Source organism: Marmota marmota, unplaced genomic scaffold (assembly GCF_001458135.2).
Source record: "Marmota marmota marmota unplaced genomic scaffold, marMar, whole genome shotgun sequence".
NCBI lineage: Eukaryota > Metazoa > Chordata > Mammalia > Rodentia > Sciuridae > Marmota > Marmota marmota.
The window spans coordinates 15,600,261-15,618,754 of NW_026000168.1; the positions used below are offsets into that span (position 1 = coordinate 15,600,261).

At 40.1% G+C, this 18,494-nt stretch overlaps 1 protein-coding gene across 3 annotated transcripts in view; it reads left to right on the plus strand.

Moving 5' to 3' along the window:
- Hrh1 (histamine receptor H1) overlaps positions 1-18,494 on the plus strand; it is a 98,418-nt gene that overhangs the window by 75,546 nt on the left and 4,378 nt on the right. The window contains exons 1-2 of one of the 3 annotated variants that reach the window (XM_048787116.1): positions 7,373-7,650; positions 7,786-7,957. The exons of 1 other annotated variant lie outside the window; for it this stretch is intronic. The gene's annotated coding sequence lies outside the window, so the exon portion shown is untranslated. Of the gene's footprint in view, positions 1-7,372; positions 7,651-7,785; positions 7,958-18,494 lie in introns of those variants that run through there. One more of the 3 variants, XM_048787117.1, reaches the window with a different exon arrangement.

The following is an 18,494-nucleotide window of genomic DNA, read 5'->3' on the forward strand; positions in this document are numbered from 1 at the left end:
AGAGCAGTGATAATACAGAAGGATCGGTATTTCTGCTCTTGGGTCATCAGTAGAGTTTTAAAGTAGGGCTGGGCAGGCACCAGTAGCACCAGTAAGGAAACTCCTTTTACCTGCCGGTCAATTAAGATCTTAATAATTTCCTGGGGCTTTGGTGTTCTTTGTGTAAACACACACACATACACACACACAGAGCACACAGATGGAAGTGGCAGGGGGGATGGTGAGGTTTTTTTGTTTTGTTTTGTTTTTAGTTCTGGGAAGTGAATCTAAGGGTGCTTTACCACTGAGCCACATACCAGCCCCCCCACTTTTTTTAATGTGGTTTTATGTGGCCAGTTTCAAAGGCAATTATTTCTCTAGTGGTTGACAGGTCTCAGTAAGTTGTGTAGGGCCTCGCTAACTTGCTAAGGCTGACGTGGAATTTGTGATTCTTTTGCTCAACTTCCTAAAGTGCTGGGATTGCAGGCATGTGCCATAGTGCCTGGCTTAGAAGTGTTTGAGTAGGACAAGGCTATGGCCTTCCACCCAGTAGACTCACCCTTGCTTTTGCAGAGCTTTGAGAGGTCTAGACAAGACCATTCTTTTTTTTTTTTTTTGGTCTCTTGACTTGGCCACAGACCCCAGGAACTTCCTGTATTTGAGAGTGATTAGAACCTGTCCTTACATAGCCTTTTCAGAAGAAACAGCCAAAAGTGAGATCTGCTATCAGCCACTAGGGAAATGATTACTGTTGAGACTGGCCAATTAACCAGCAGGACAGAAAGTTCCTGGAAAAACTAGGTAGGACATGGCACCCGGGAAATGGGGAGGAAGTGGGAGCCTTATTCATGTTTCCATTTCCAGCAGCTTGGCCCAGCATAACACCTGGTATCACATTTTTGTTTAATTAATAGTTCCTGAATATATTAATGAATTATCATAACATGAAGCCCTGAAATCGGTCATGTTGGGTCAGAACTGTGGTTTGTTAAAAGCAAGATTCATTCATTCATTCATCATGGAACACAGGGTTACAGTCTTGGTTGCAGAGGAGCTATCTGAAGAGTTTTCAGAGATCCTGATATCCACACCACACCCAAGACCAGTTAAATCAGAATTGGGTCTGGGGAGGCAGGCCTAGGCAGCAGTGTTTTCTTGTTTTTGTTTTGTTTTGTATTAAGCTCCCCATGTGACTTAGGTGTGAACGAAGGTTGAGAGCCACTGGACTAGATGCTGGAAATATAGGTGAATATTGACCCTACTCTTGCAGGATAAAAGTCTAAGTGACTGATGCCTTATTTCATCAAGTAGAATACAGCATTAAATGCCTTAATAAAGATATGAAAACAATACTATAAGAACCCAGAGAAAGTAATGCCTTTAGATGTGGCTAAAAGATATAGGAAGGCTTCAAAGACCAAGGAACTTTTAAGAGGGGTTTTGTCGATAGAGTAGAAGTTCATCAATATCTTCTCCTCCTTCCTCTTCTTCCTCTTCTCTTCTCATCTTCTTTATCAACCTTTCTCTCTCCCCTCTCCAGGCTCCCCTCCCCTCCTCTTTTTTTGGTACCTGTGATTGAACGCAGGGGTACTTAACCACTAAGCCACATCCACAGCCCTTTTTATTTTTTAAGACAGGGTCTCGCTAAATTGCTTAGGGCCTTGCTAAATTGCTGAGGCTGCCTTTGAACTTGTGATCCTCCTGCCTAGGCCTCCTGAGCTATGGGAATTATAGGCGCCACGCCTGGCTTCCTGTGTCTTTTTCATCCTTCTTATCTCCTTTGTTCCAGGCAGAATCTGGAGTAGGCCCAGAAGGAGATCATAGTAAATGAATGTGACATCCCAATTCTTAAGGTATCACTTCTTCAGAAAAAAAGAATAACATGTGCAGAGCTACAAACGCTGAAAGACCCTGAGGTGTTTGGGGACAGTGACTTCATTTTTAGAGTGTAGTGGGTCAAAAGTTGAAGAAACTAAACTGTCTTGCCTGCAGCCCAAGGAGTTTGAACTTTCCCTTCATTTAGGAACAAAACAATTTTATGATGAGATTTCAAACAGTGTTTACCACATTTTAGGTGGCACCTGAAGTGACTCTAAACGGTACACAGACGTGGCATTAATTAATATCGACTCACACTGGTTTTTGATTATATTTCAGTCCTTCTGATTACTTCTAGGAGAGTCTAAATTTAGCACTGGAAGGTTTGTAATACCTATCTCGCACTTGCTAATCTCTGTTACAAAGCAGAGCCTTCTATACGATATCTGGCCAGAATTTAATCACATTGTTCTATCATCTTATTCATTCCTATGGAAAGCATCTGACGGTTACAAAAACAGATGTCTGTTTTTTGTTTGTTTTTGAGTGACATGTTGTAATCGTGCATATTTATGAGGTATGGTGTGATGTTTTGAGGTATGTATACACTGTACGATAATCAAATCAGATATGCTAAATAGCCTATTTATCATCTCATATATTTATCATTTCTCTGTGGTTGAGAACCTTCAAAATCTTCCCTCTAGCTGTTTTGAAATATTGTTAACTATAATTGCCCTGCTGTGCAATGGAACACCAGAACTCATTCCTCCTATTGAGCTGTACCTTTGTCCCTATTGACCAATCTCTCTCTCCAGTCCCCATCTTCCTTCCCCTCCCTACCCTTGGATAACCACTCCTCTACTCTGCCCCATGAGATCAGCTTCTCTAGATTCCACTTAGGAGTGAGATCATGCAGTATTTGTCTTTCTGTAGTTTTTCAAGTGTGATTGTGAAATAAACTTTAGATAAAACAAAATGAATACATTTACAAATATATGAAGTAAACAATGGCATAAGAAATACATAGATCCAGCAAAATTTTAACAAGGGTGAATGAATAACTAAAGGAGAGAAATAGAGAGTTAGAAAAACTACTTGCATATTGACATGGGTAGGAGCCAGCTATGAGACTGGAATCAGGCCAGCCAGTTAGGAGGCTGTTGCAGTGGCCCAAGTAAAATTGAACTTGAACATGAACCTGGACCAAGGCAACCTCCAAAAGGATGAACAAAAGGAGCAGGCAGCTGGCATCTGGCAATGGGCAGGAGACCCCAGAGCATGTTTTAGTGAGATGACACTGGCAGAAGCCTCCTGGGCAGGCTGATCTTTCACGGGCAGGTCCAGCAGCAGATAACGGGAACTTATCCCAGGACCTGACCTCAGATATTAGAGAAAATATGGGGAAGGAAGAAAAGAATTTTGGGATTTAGTTATTGGCTGGAGAAGCCATGGTGAGCTCATTCACAGAAGAATCTGGAAGCAAAAGGCATTTTATTACTGAATCCCAAACCTGATAAGCTACCACATTCATCAGGGTGATTATGGAAAAAAAAAAAAAAATACGGTGTCCAAGGCCCCTGTCCAGACCATCTGAACAGATTCCAGAGCTGGGGCTCAGTGTTCTATATTTTTTTATAGTTACCCTGATAATTGTTTTTTAACTAATTATCTTTATTGTACATACTATGGAATATAGTGTGACAAATTGATACACATGTACAATGTGTGATGATAAAATTAAGGTAGTTGGTATTTCCATTTTTTTAAGCATTTAAAAAATTTTCAACTAACATGTAATAACTGTACATATTTTTGGGTACAGTGTGTTATTTCAATACATGTGTACAGTGTGTACTGATCAAATCAGGGTAATTGTGTTTTCATGTCCTTATCATCACTTTGTTGGTAGCATTTGAGCTTTTCTATTTCAGTCCTTCATGAAATATACAATAGGTTACTATGCACTGTAGTCACTCCACTGTGCTACAGAACATTGGAACTTTCTCCTACTGTCTAGCCTCCCTATTCTCACCTAGCCTTCCCAGCTTCTAGTAATCACTCTTCTCCTTTCAGATCAACTTCTTTTTAGCATCCACATAGGAGACAGAACCCTAAATATTTGACTTTTCATGTCTGACTTATTTCACTTACATTAATGCCCTCCAAGTCCATCCATGTTGCTATGAATAAGGTATTATTTTTTTATGGCTGAATACTATTCCATTGTGGGCATGCGCTATATTTTTTTAAATCCATTCATCCATTGATGTTACCCTGGTCATTCTGCCGATCCAACCTAGATGCAACCATTGTGCAGAGGCCCTGGCTCCCAAAGTGAGATTCATGGGCCAGTGGTATGGGAATGACGTGGAAACTTCCCAGAAATGCAAAATATCAGGCTCTACCTCAGACTTTCTAAGCCATTTGAATAAAATTCTCAGAAAATGTATGTATATATTATGATATAAGAAGCACTGACCTGGACCAATGGCTCTTAACCCTGGCTGCACTTTTGATCACCTGGGGAATCTTTAAAACATAATGCCTGTGGGGGAGGCCCAGGCATTAGTGTGGGTTTTCTTAAACCTTCTAGGCACATGCAGTTGTAAGAAATAGTACAGAGTGAGAAACAATGCAGAGCAGTCCCATGTACTCTATCCTCAATTTCCTCCAAAAGTAACACTTTGTAAGAATGAAGTACAGTGTGAATCAGGATATCGACATTGACACAATCAAGATATAAAACATTTCCATCCCTACCAGGTGCCTCAGTAGCCCCTTTATAGCCACACTTCTTTTCCTTTCACCTCCTCCATCCCTAAGCCTAACATGCACTATTCTCTATTTCTTTAATTTTGTCATTAGAAGAATGTTACATGAAAGGAATCATATAGTAAGTAAGCTTTGGATATTGGCTTTTTTGGCTCAGCATAATTCTTTGGAGATTTATCCAGGTCCTTGCATTTATAAATTGCTTGTTCCTTTTGTGTCTGTATTGGTGGATTCTGGGAATGGAACCCAGAGTTGTGAGCATGCTAAGCCTTTACTCTACCTCTGAGCTGCACCCCAAGCCGTCACTGTTTCTTTGTACTGCAGAGTAGTCTACAGTGTAGATGCCACATGCATGGTTGGTTAGCCATTCACCCATTGAAGGTTTCCAAATTTTGGCCATTATGAATAAACCTAGTATAAACGTTCAGCACAGGTATTGTGTGAATGTAACTTTTCATTTCTCTAAGACAAATGCCAAAGAGTGCAATGGCTAAGATGTATAGTAACTGCACATTTAGTATCTTAAGAAATTGCTGTCCTTTTTTTTTTTTTCCCATTTCACCTTCCCACCAGGAATAGTCTGAGTGATACAGTTTTTCTGCATCCTCATAAGCATTTGGTATGGCTCTTTTTGATTTTAGCCATTCTCATAGGTATGTGGTGATATTTAATTGTGGTTTTAATTGCATTTCCCTGAGGGCTAGTGATGTCGAATATCTCTTCATCTGGTATGTGCCATCTTTTATACTCCTTCGTGAAACGTCTCTCCCTGTCTGGTCTGTTGCCCATCTTCTGATTGGATTGTTTGGTCTTTAGGTCTTTAGTGTTGAATATATGTGTGTGTGTGTTAATAACATATATGTTCATATAAATGTGGCTTGTCTTATCATACGCTTTTTATTTTTATTTGTAGATGGACACTATACCTTTATTTTATTTATTTATCTTTTTATGTGGTGCTAAGGATTGAACCTAGGTTCTCACTTATGCTAGGCAAGCACTCTACCACTGAACCACAACCCCAGCCCTCTATTTATACTCTTAACAGGGTCTTTTGTAGAACAATTTTTTTTCATTTTTATGAGATCCAAAAATTGTTATTTTTTCTTTTTATCGCTAATGTTTTTGGTGTCAAGTCTAAGACTTCTTCATCTATCCCTGCATTCTGAAGGTTTTCTCCAACACATTTTTCTGAAGGTTTTGTGGTTCCATATTTTATGTTTAAGTCCATAAACCATTTGAGTTAATTTGAAATTAATTAATTTATTTCTTTATTGTGCTGCTTGGGATGGATGGAACTCAGGGCTTCATGCATGCCAGGCATGAGCAATATCCGCATCCTGAGCACACTTTTTAGATGGAGTATGAGTTTGAGTCACAGTACAGGGGTTTTTTGCCAATGGATTTCCAAGTGCTCCAGCACTATTTGTTGAAAGACTTTCTTTTATTAATTGATTCCTCACCTTTGTTAAAATCAATGGGACATATTTGTGTGAGTCTCTTCCTTGGCTCTGTATTCTGTTCCATTGGTTCCGGTGTCTGTTCCTCCATTAACACCACAGAGTCTTGACTAGTGAGGCTAAGTAAGTCTTGAAATTGGGTAGCCTGATTTCTCCTATTTAATTATTCTTTTTCAAAAATGTTCTAGTTATTCTAGTCTCCTTGCCATTCCATATAAATTTTAGAATACTCTTGTCTATATGTATGACATCTTGCTGAGATGTTTATTTCAAGTGTGCTCACATTTTTACATGAAGCATTTTTTTGGCTATTACTTTATAATCTTTATCAGATTAATCTCACATCTCTATTATCTTGTCATTGGTATCTATTGATTGCATTTTCTAATTCTATTTGTAACCTTTCCATTTTTTGATATAAGTGATTTTTTTTCATTGAAATAGAGCACTTTCAGGTATTATGTTTGGAGACCCTGGAACACTTTTAAATCTTCTCTTTTATTTGGTTTTATCTGACAGTGCTCTGGCAGAGGAAGTAGGGATTGTGGAAGGGAAGGTGATGCCTCAGACTTCCAGGAAAAGTCCAGTTTTCCATTGGCTTCTGTTGTTACCCGCAGGGTTAGGGTTCCTTGGCCCTGGGGCCTTGTGATACCTCTCTGACTGGGATGGGTGAGATGCCTCCCCTCCTGCTTCTCTCATGCCGCCTTGGATACTATGGGGTGGTGCAGGGCTTGTGACCATCTAATGGGGGAAAAAGACCAGCTCCCTACTATAGAAACACACCATAGTAAGTCACCTTATCACAACAGAGTGGGGCTACCAGTGTTCTGGGTGATATTTGGCTAAAGTACAACCATTATTATCTCAGTTTTTCCTGTTTTGTGATGCTGCATCTTTCCTGGTACTTCCCCTAGACATAATAGGTTTTTATTGGGTTTGTTTTGTGTGCATTACTGAATTGTCAACTTTTCCAGTTCAAAGTTCTAGAAAAGCCAGACCAGGGAACTCATCATTGTGCCATTCTTTGGATCCCAAAGTTCATAGTTAGTCTGCTTCTGTCTCTCCACCTGTCAGAGTCTTTGTTTGTGTTAAATATAATGTTCATGGAACTTTTTGTCTTTCAGGTTTTTTAAAATTTATTAATTTTGAGATGGGGTCTTGTTATATTACTCAGGCTGATCTTGAACTCCTGGGTTCCCGTGATCCTTCTGCCTCAGCCTTTTGAGTAGCTGGAACTACAGGTGCAAGTCACCTTGCCTGGCTTGTACTCAGCAGAAGACTAGGGAAGAGTATATCCTCTCTATCTTGTAGGAAACATAAGTTTCCATATGTGTAAAAGTTCTTGGGAAGCCAGGGTTGGGAAGGATTGGCACAGGCTGTCCACTCCATGAGGACAGGAACTGTGCTTATCTTTTAGGTGTTATAATGTGCTCCTCAAAAAATGTCAGAAAAGATATTATGAATGAATGGATGGATGAATGGAAGAATGAGCAAATGAATAACAGAATGAACCAGCAACCAGACTGATCCACATTCACCTACACCTCTGAATATAAGGCATGCATGGCCCCAGAACCAGAGGAAGGCTGGAGCAACAAGTGGCGCCAAAGGGCCCCAGGTATGTGTGTTGGGGGTGGGCAGCAGTCAGATAGGAGGTTACTTGAACAAAGGATGCAGAACTTAAAGAAACTCCACTTACCCAGGAGCTCTTTACTGGAAACATCATATCTGTCTTTCTTTTTTGTTCTTCCAGATCCTTTATTTATTGCAACATCCTAAATATTTTTTTTTTTTTTAACAAAGAGTATATCCTGAGCAACTTTTGTCTTTGGAAGTGCCTTTTTCAAGACTTAATCTTCAGGGATTTGCAACAAAAAGAAAACATTATTCATCATGTCCTGAAATAACACTTGGATGAGTGCTGGGTCTGGAATTGTATTCTCTGTTGTATGTTTTGTCTAATGTTCACAGGATGTTCACACTTGCGGTTCCATGAAATCTTTATTTTAAGTGTTTACTTACCTCTTTTTCTAGAGAAAAGGAGGATGGGAAGGGAAAGGGATGATGTGAAGGTCACTTAATGGTCTTAGATGGTGGTGCTATTAGGGCCTTTAAATGAGACTTGCTCTTCAAGCACTTTCAAGTATTTTTGTTTTAATCTGGGGTGCTGGGAGGGAACCCAAGGTTACGCACATGCTAGACAAGTGCTCTACAACTCAGCTACTTCCCTAGCCAACTCTTTGATCTCCTAGCACAAGGCACCAAGTTTGTTTGTTTGTTTATTTATTTATTTATTAGATACCTTTATTTTATTTATTTATTTTTATGTGGTGCTGAGGATGGAGCCCAGTGCCTCACATGTTCGAGGCAGGCGCTCTACTGCTGAGCTACAGCTCCAGCCCCAGGGCACCAAGTTTATAAGCTCTTAAGTATAAATTTCCACATTGTTAGAAAACAGAAGGGGACATAATCATTTGATTTGTTAATGTGAGGTCACTAGCCCTATATGGACTAAATGAGACCCCAGCCTGCTGTTGGTGTGTAAAAACCCTGAAAATATTACTTTTCTTTTACTTCATTACTTTTCAAGTCTGGAGGGTGAGACAGAACTGAACTGAGCTCTTAGTACTTCTTTTAATTGCCATTTAGTGGTAACTCTCCTTTAGTCCTGAATTTTAAAAAATGTAGTTGTAGATGGACAAAATGCCTTTATTTTATTTGTTTATTTGTGGTGCTGAGGATCAAACCTATTGCTTCACACATGCTAGCCTGAGCTACAGCCCCAGGCCTCCTGCCCTGAATTTTAAAAATCCCAGCCACCAGAACATGGGTTCCCAAATTGCACATGGGTGCAAGTTGGGAAAAGCAGAAAATCAAACAAGTCTTATTTTCTACTCTCTTAAACTGAATTATAGAATGAAAGGAGATCATATATGTTTGGGAGGGAATGTTTTAATGTAGCCAAGTCATTTTCCTTCTTCCACTTCTAATGAATAGCTTGGAAGAAGTTTTCTGCAACATCTCATTCCTTAACAAGAATGTGTGTGTGTGTGTATGTGTGTGTGTACACATATATATGTTGTTATTTTTTAAGTTTATTTTATGCAGTGTCGTGACTAGAACCCAAGGCCTCACACATGCTAGGCAAGTACTCTACCATTGAAGTATACCTTCAGCCCATGAGACTTACTGTATCTTAGTCTTAGTACTAACTAAAGCTGCCCATTTGCCAAGCAACTAGTTTTTGCTTTCATCTGAATGACAGTGAGATCTTGGAACTGAACTTGTTTCCTAACACTGGTATAGAGAAGTAGATTTGAAATAGATAAATGGAGATCTGGCACCCTGGGCAGCCTCTTTCTTGAGCCACTGAATGTTTTCTATAATAACTTGAGGTGTAGTTGACATAAATTCTATCTATTAAAAGCAAATAGCATTATACACATATATATATTTTTTGGGGGGGGTAGTTGGACACAATACATTTATTTATTTATTTATTTGTCTATCTATCTATTTATTTTTTATGTGGTGCTGAGGATCAAACCCAGGGCCTCACACGTGCTAGGCAAGCATGTACCACTGAACCACAACCCCAGCATCCCATTATTTTTTTAAAAAAATATCTTTTAGTTGTAGATGGACACAGTATCTTTATCTTATTTATTTATTTATTTGTTTGTTTATTTATTTTTATGTGCTGCTGGGGATTGAACCCAGTGCCTCACACGTACCAGGCAAGTTCTCTACCACTGAGCCACAACCCCAGACCCCTAAATTTCATTCTTGTTAGTAAATTTACAGAGCTGTACAGTCATTATCAGAATCTAATTTTAGAACATTTACATCATTCTCCAAAGATCCTTTCATTTTCCTGTCCCCACTTCCAGGCAACCACAAATCTACTTTCTTTCCTGTATAGATTTGGCTATTCTGGACATTTCTCTCAGTACAATAAGACACTATGTTCCTTTTTGTGCCCCTTTCTTTCATATAGCATAATGTTTCTATGTTTTAATATGTATCAATACCCTGTTCTTTTTTTTATTGACAAATGATACTGCATTGTATGAATAGACCAACACATATTGATAATCCATTTATTAGTAGGTGAATATTTAGGTTGTTTCCATTTTTGGCTAATTATGAATAGTGCTTTGAACACGTGGGTACAAATTTTCTGTAGACATGTTTTTAGTTCTTTTGGATATAAATAGGATCTATATATGGAATTGCTGGGTCATATGGTAACTATGTTTAACCATTTGAGGAACTACCAAGCTATTTTACACAGTGGCCATACCAACTGACATTACCCTCAGCAGTGTATGAGGGCTCTGATTTCTCCACACCCTCACCAGCACTTGTTATTGTCCCTCTTTCTTAATTATAGTCACCCTAGTAGATATAAAGTGGAATCTCATTGGGGTTTTGATTTGCATTTCTCTAATGATTAGTGATAGCATTTTCTCATGTGCTCATGAGTCATTTAGTATCTTTGGTGAAATATCTATTCTAATCCTTTGCCCATTTTTAAAAATTGGATTATTGTCTTTTGTGATTTAGCTCAAGAATTCTTTTTATGCAGTCATGCTTCATTTAATGATGAATATACATTCTGAGAAATACTTATCAGGCAATTTTGTTGTTATGTGATTATAATAGAGTTTACTTATGTAAACTGAAATGGCTTACTAGATTTGTAATCTTATGAGACCATAATATTTGTGGTGCATCATTGAGCAAAAATCATTGTGTAGTACATGACTATTCTGGATACTTCAGATATGTAATATATCATATATATAGTACACAAATATTTTCTCCCATTCTGTAGCTTTTCACTTTCTCCTTGGTGCCTTTGAAGCACAAAGTTTCCCATCTTGATGAAGTTCAATTTAGTACCAGATCTAAAGAAATCTTTGCCTAACTCAAGGTCGCAAATGTTTTAGCTGTTACAATCAGGGCTGTCATCAATGGTGTGTTGATTTTATGTGAGATGTGAAGGAAAGGTCTAAACTCATCTTTTTGCGTGCAGACACTGGTTGTTCCAATATATAAATCATTATGCTTTGGCTGCTGCCTTCCCCCTTCTGTGACTTCAGTGTGCCCTTCCTGGGCTGCAGTCTCACCTGCCACAATCTTATTCCTTTAGTTCATTGGATCCACAGAGTGTCTTGAAGCCACCTAATTACAATTTTCCAGAAGAGAGAATTGGACAGTGTAGTCCATTCTAGATCAGGTGACAACCTCTGGTCCAATCACATGTGCCCAGGGGTGTCAGGATGAGATGCAGTAACTCCTCTAGTTGACAGGACCCATCCCTAGGTGAGATGATGTCTCAGAGAAGGAGGCTTGTTATAAGCTAGGTAAATTCCCTCAGAAGTGTATACTTGAGGGTCATTGTCGCAGATTCAGCTTTGTGTATCCCCTATGAACTATCTTTGATATTTCCAGCTATGGGTTTATAGGTCTTCTCCCCCAAACTTCTTTGGATTTCCCTATGAGCATTCAAATAAACATATGAAGCAATTGAATAGTTGACAACATTAAAAACTTAAATGACAACATGAAAAACTTAAAAATTTCATATAAAAATCCAGATTCTATGCTTTATTTTTAAAATAGGCAGATCTAGGCCTACCGCAGGTGGTGGCATCTGAGGGGCAGCAGTCCTCTGCAGATGAAGAATAGAGTCTGCATGTTTTTCCAGTGTCACCACTCATGATCCCCTGTACATGGTCCCCTGTTCTCATTAGCTTTTATTTCTTGGCTCTGCAAAAGTTTGCATGTGTATGTCCCCTTATATAAGTGCCATGTGTGCCACTGCCTGCTTATAATGTCATCTACCTCTCCAGTCTTACCCAGAGAGTGACTCAACCCAGCACTCTGCTAGATTCTGAGTCAGCCACATTCCTGCAGCATTGGGCTCTGAATGACATTTGCTATTTGCAGTCTGCTCTGTGTACCACAGAAGGTGGCATTGATAAGCCTGGATCTTTCATGGAAATTACGCTCTGGCCAGACTTATGAGAATATTCAGTAACTAGAGCACCCTCATGCATGGTGCCTTTTTCTTGGAATTAGAGCAAAGAAATTAATGTTCTGACTGACTTCACTAGAATAACCATCTATGCAAATTAAGAAGATGGTAGAGCAGCTTGCTTGGAATGGGGAGTGGTGGTGAGTTGGTTTAGAATGTACAAAGAAGGAATCCCAAATGCTTACTTTTTATTTAAGAAAATAAAATATGTACAAGGCATGTAGAAAGCATTAATTTTTTACTTGAAGTTATTATTTTGTTTTTGTTTTTTAAATAGGATTGCAGTTAGGTTTTTCCCTGTTATCAAACTAATACAATCTCATCATTGAAATCTTGGGAAATACCTAAGATAATAAATGCCATCCATTACCCAGAAAAAACTACCACTAACATAACATAGATTCACCCTAAGTCTGAGCTCATGGGTTAATAGCAATGGCATCATCCTGTATAAAATATGTCTTTTATGAATTTTATTTCATCATAAGCATTTTCTCATATCATTACCAATCCTCCAAAGATGATATGATTAATGGCAGCACAGTGTTCTATTCTGTAGGTAACCCATTGTATGAATCCATTTTCTGTTACCACAACAAAATACCTGAGGCAGCCTAACTGTATAAAGAAAAGAGATTATTTAACTCACAATTTGGGAGGCTGAAAGTCCAGAATCAGGCAGTCCTGTTGCTTTGGCCTTTGGTGAGGGCCTAACAGTGAATAGCATCATGGTGGGAGCAGGAGCAATAAGGAAAGGTCACCTGACAGCACAAGAGAGAGCTTTTGTGGCAACTTGCTTTCTCAGGATTTCAGGAGTCCCACAGAACTACCTTAATTGCTTCTAAGGACACATCCCCAATGACCCAACTTTCTCCCAGGAGGCCCTACTTCTTAGAGGCTCCAACACTTCCCAGTGGCCTCATAGACTGGCAACAAAGACTTATTAATGCATGGGCTTTTGGAGGAGACTCATCTAACCACAGCTTTGGTCATGGCGTCTCACTTCAGAATCAGAAACAATGGACACACTCCATGTCCTAGAGTGGCTCCCTGTTTAGTTGAGGAAGAATCACCTGAAGAAAGAAGAATAATGCCACAGGAGAGTTAATAGAAAAGGGGGATATAAGGGGGAGTGTTACACATATTGTGGGGAGACAGGAAGAGGAGGAATTAGGAGCTTCAAGGCAAAAGGGTGTACCAGACATGGGCAGAAGAACCGGCCTAGGCACTGAGGGGTCAGAATGCTCACTTGCACTTTAGCCTTAACACACGTTTCCCAAACTTATCATTTTGTGCTTCAGGCACTGTCAGTGAATTTCTCCCAGTTCTTCAACTTTGGCTCCATGCTTCAGTCTTTCTATATCTTGGCCTCAAGTAGCTCTTCCTTCCTCCTGGTTAATGTCTACTCATCCAGCTCACACATAACTTCTCCTGTGTCCTTCCTTACATGGCATTCCACCCTGGGAGAGTCAGTTGCTCCTTCTTTTCTCCTGCCACCTACTGTGATCTTACTTCAGTCATTACACTTGTTCTAGATTCATTCTAGACTTCTTTATTGTTTTCGATTCTGTCTCTCTTGTGCCTTTTTTCTCATGCTAATTTATAACTCCTTAAGGTCAGGAGCACTGTATCAGTTAGCATTTGGTTTGACTGTGTTTGATGGAAAAATCCAAGTAACAGTGGCTTTAGTGAGATAGAGTTAAGGTTCAGAGGTGGGCAGTCCCGTATTGCTGCTTCCCCTTCTTCATTTTGTGTCTGTTCCTTATGGTCCCAAGATGAATGCTTAAACTCTATTCATCATATCTGCATCCCAGCCAGCTGGAACACTGAAGAGCCAAAGTACAGCACACACCTGCCCTTCAGAGTAGGAACTTGAAACTACACTTCCATTTATATTCCATTGGTAGTTAGTCTCCTGTTTACACCCAGCTACAGAGGAAATAGGAAAATATCTCTAGTCTAAAAAAGCGGTATTCTATTCCTAAATACCAAATGAGTCTATAAATAGCTTTTGCCATAGTGGAAAACGGGGAGAGATCAAGGATGATTCATTTTAGCCTGAATGGGCCAGAAATGGAAGAAAACACAACAGTTGGAATAATTGAGCCCCTCTGTATGTGAGACACTGTATGAGGTGCTTTGGGTACTATATCTAAAACCAACATCTGCAGTTTTTACTTAAGTAAATAATTGCCTTTGAGAAAGATGAAAAATTTCTAATCTGGAATCAGATCAAAGCTACCTCTTCTTGCATGCTCCTCATGATGGGGAGCTCGCAGTTTCTCAAGCTAACTTTGCATTGTTGTTTGCATTGGTTTTTAGAAAGTCCTCCATTGCTTTGAGCTGAAAACCATATTCCTGGGCTGGCAATGGGTGGAGTAGTTCTAGGCACAAATTCTTCAGTTAGATCAATGGCCTGTCCCCCAGAAAATATCTGGCAGTGTCACATATTTAGTCATCCTGTCTGGAGGGGGCAGCTGCTAGGGATGCTGCAGAAAGGACAATGTCTACGGCAACAGACAGTGACTGTGTGAGCGTTTAATAATTGGTGTATGAGGAGCACTCAGGTTTTGGCTTCTTACTGTCTTACTTTCTGAGCTTACATCTGCTTCCTGGGTGTAAAAGGAATGTTGACTGCCTGTTTATTTGCTGGCACGTGGATGTGATTGGATTAGACTGTTTGTAGTCACTCTAGTAAAAGGCCCCACTCCAGCTAATGGGTTTGGTCTGTAGCCATTGCCTTAATTAAAAACAAATGATTTGCTTGTACACTCAAGTCTGTTAGAGAAGGGTGCATCTTTGTTTTTTACTTAATAGTCTTTACTTTGCAGAACTTTCCCACCGTGCCATCTCAGCAGATCTTCCCAATGACCCAGTGCTATATACAGCCTCAAGGTGTCTTCTTGCCATCCCAAAATATCCTTGTCCCAAGTGCCTCTGCCAGCATCCATTCTCTTGGCCCAGAGCACCCCCTCTTGCCTGCATCTTCTGCATTCTGGTTTTTACCTCATAGGGGATGTCCTAGATCCAGCTGGTATCTCCTGTGCCATGTAAGACCAAATAAGGATCTGTGTGCCCATATATCTCCTACCCTCTTTGCTAGAGCCCCTGGCTTTCTTTTTATAATGTGTACAGGGAAAACCATTCATGTGTTTGCTTTTCAATGTGGAGATGCCCAAGGGATAGATAAGTGCCTTACTTAATCACCTCACTGACTGGAGCCTGTTCAGACTGGCATGAGAGGCACAGTGCAGGGCTGGCTTCCTGGGCCCAGCGTACACAGGGCCTTCAGTCTGGTGGAATGCTGTGCTGTCACCATCTTCAAATTCTTAACCACTTAAACATTTTTTATTTGGGGGTTGGGGTTATGGCTCAGTGGTAGAACACTTGCCTGGCACACTTCAAGGCCCTGGGTTTTGTCCTCAGCACTGCAAAAAATAAAAAGTTGATTTTTTTTTTCCATTTTTGACTGGGCTCCCCAATTAGGTAGCTGGTCTTGTGTGGGACATTAAGTAGATGATGATTTCTACTGACCATAAAAGGAAAATCCCTTTCCACAGGCCCCTGGTGCTGCCCTCCCTGTGTATTTGTAGTCCTAGTGCCTGGGTCCCATTGGTCCTCAAGGCTTCTCCTTCCTTGGAACTGTCCTACCATTCCTCAGATTGCTCTCTAAGGCTTCACCTACTTCCCTGGAACTCCCCCCAGCATTTTTCAGGCTGAGTGACACATCTCTTTGCTGCTGTCTCTTGTGTGCTTGGGTTTTTCTAGGCCCAGTGCCTGGGTCACATTACTCCCAAAGGCTTTTCCTCTTCCTCAGAACTGGCTCTGCATTCCTTAGTCAAGCACTGGGAGTACCATTGGTACTGCAGTGGCCTTCCAAGGACTTAACTCTTGAAACTTTTGAAGACAAAAGTGGATTCTCTTCCTCCCAAAGCAGATCATGGAGCTAAAAGAAATCTTTCACCAGAAAAGATTTGTTGAAAGGGTAAGCTCCTAGAGATCCTTAAGAGTATTCTTGTCTCTCATTCAGTAATTCATTCTTTTTCTTTTTGCAGTGCTGGGAATGGAACCCAGGGCCTCTCACTTCCACCGAGCTACAACATACCCAGCTTCACATTTTCCTTTTTTTGTTTTTTGGTACTGGGGGCTGAACCCAGTGTTGCTTTACCACTGAACTACAAGCCCAGCAGCCCTTTCTATTTATTTTTTGCTTTGAGACATGGTCCTGCAAAGTTGTCCAAGCTGGTTTTGAACTTGGACTTCTCCTGCTTCATCCTTCAGAGTAGCTGGGACTACTGCTCACCACTGTACATAGAAATCTTTTTTTTAAAATCAAAAATGAAAAATATAGATTTTTTAAACAAAGACAAACCATTGTCTGTCAAATTAATTATTACATGATAGTTTTCACAGTATTTTAAACGAGTAGTGCCCCTTTGTGTGTCCAGCACTAGGGCAAAGACAATTGAAACTCTTTGGAAAGAAGGGAGAACAGAGCTGCCTTGAGAATGCCTCCAGTACAGGATTATTTTAGGGAACTACTTTCTGCTTTCTTCTCACCCAAACAATAAAAAATAAATTCCTTCCTTCCTTCGTTAGCCTCCTTTCTGCCTTTTGAAGGAGGTTGTGACAACTGCAGTGGATTTTGACTTGGTCAGGGCTGAAGATGAAGCAGCTGCAATGAATTTGGCATTAGATGTAGGGATGAAGAAAGATATTTGCTGCTGTTGTAGGTTTGTGGCTTGTCTTCATAGAGGTGATGACCAAAACATAAGGAAGTAAGTGGAGAAGATCTCTGAGGCAGTAGAATGACAGCGACAGGGCAGGACTTGGTGTCGCACAAAGAAATGGTATTGAAGTCAGAGAAGCAGGGAGTGTTCTGATTGCAGGTGACTGTGCAGAGCTGGAGGGGAACATGGAAACCCACCTCAAGAGAGGCTCTAAAGAGGAGAAAAGCTCTTAGAGATCTCCCAAAGCTTTTCCAGTGAAGTATCTTGAAAAGGTCCTTGCACAAGGATCAGATGCCTTGGAGTCCTGATTTTTGTTTGGAATATGATGTGGATTTTGCTGGGCATGATAGAGTGTACATCTGTGATCCTGGCAACTTGGGAGCTGAGTCAGTATGATTGCAAGTTTTAGGGCCAGCCTCAGCAACTTAGCAAGGCCTTACTTAAAAGTAAAATTAAAAGGCTGGGGATGTAGCTCAGTGGTAGAGACCCTTAGGTTCAATCCATAGTGACACACGTACACCAAAAAACAAAAACAAAAAACAAAAAAACCAAGTGCTATGGATTTAGCCTTCTGCTTGAGAACTTACAAATTTTTCTTATTATAAAAATAATTTGATTTTTGCTAAATTATTCAGAGAAATCTGCCCTCTTTGTTAGTGTGCCTCAGTGTTCTTAAAATCATACTACTTACTGAATATTCAAATCTAACAACATCTCTTTCTATAAGACTTAAGACCTCCCTTCCCTTCCCACTTTTTTTATTTGGGTCCTGAGTATCCCCCAAGGGTCTGTTTGTTGAAGGTGTGGTCACCAGGGTGGCACTATTGGGAGGTGATGGAACCTGTAAGAGGCGGGGGCTACTACTGGGAGGTCTTCAGGTCATAGGGCCTGTCATTTAAGAGGATTATGGAACCTCAGGCCTTTCTATCTCTGGCCATGAGGTGGGCACTTTATTCTGCCATTTGCTCCCCACTGTTTCCATCCAGCATTCCTACCAGAAGCTTAAAAATAATGGGCCTGCCTCATCCTGGATTGTAACTTACAAAACCATGAGCAAAATAAACCTTTCTTTCTTCATAAATTGATTATCTCCAGTATTTGTTATAGTTATTGAAAGCCGACAAACAGCAAAGGATCAGCAATAACAGAGGATACAGCCTGCTTTCTGTGTTGCCTTCACTTGCAAAGGTTTTGTTACATAGTTATTACTTGACATAGTGTAATAACAAAAATATTTTTTATTTATCAAATAAAAAAGTAAATTAGCAGATATGCTTTTCAAATACCATAATCCTTTCCCCATTTCTCCTATTTTAAGTTGATTTTTGCATTGCTGGGGATGGAAATCCAGGGCTTTGCACACAGTAAGCACCTGCTGTACCACTGATATACATCTTTAGCCTGAGAACCTTTGTTCTTAGGGTATGCTAGATGTGTTTCATGATTTCTATACCTTTGTTACATCCCCTTGACCTGCCTGCCCCCCATGTAAGGGATGCTTTCAGCTGCTAATAAAAATCCACCTTGACAGTGATTTCAGTAAAAATAGACATTTCATTTTTTCCAATGCTAACAAGTCTGGAGGGAGGAGATTCCAGGGTTGATTTAACAGTTCAGGAATAAGAGGTTTTCTTCGTATTTCCCTGATGATCACACAATGACTGCCATAGCTACAAACATCACTACCTC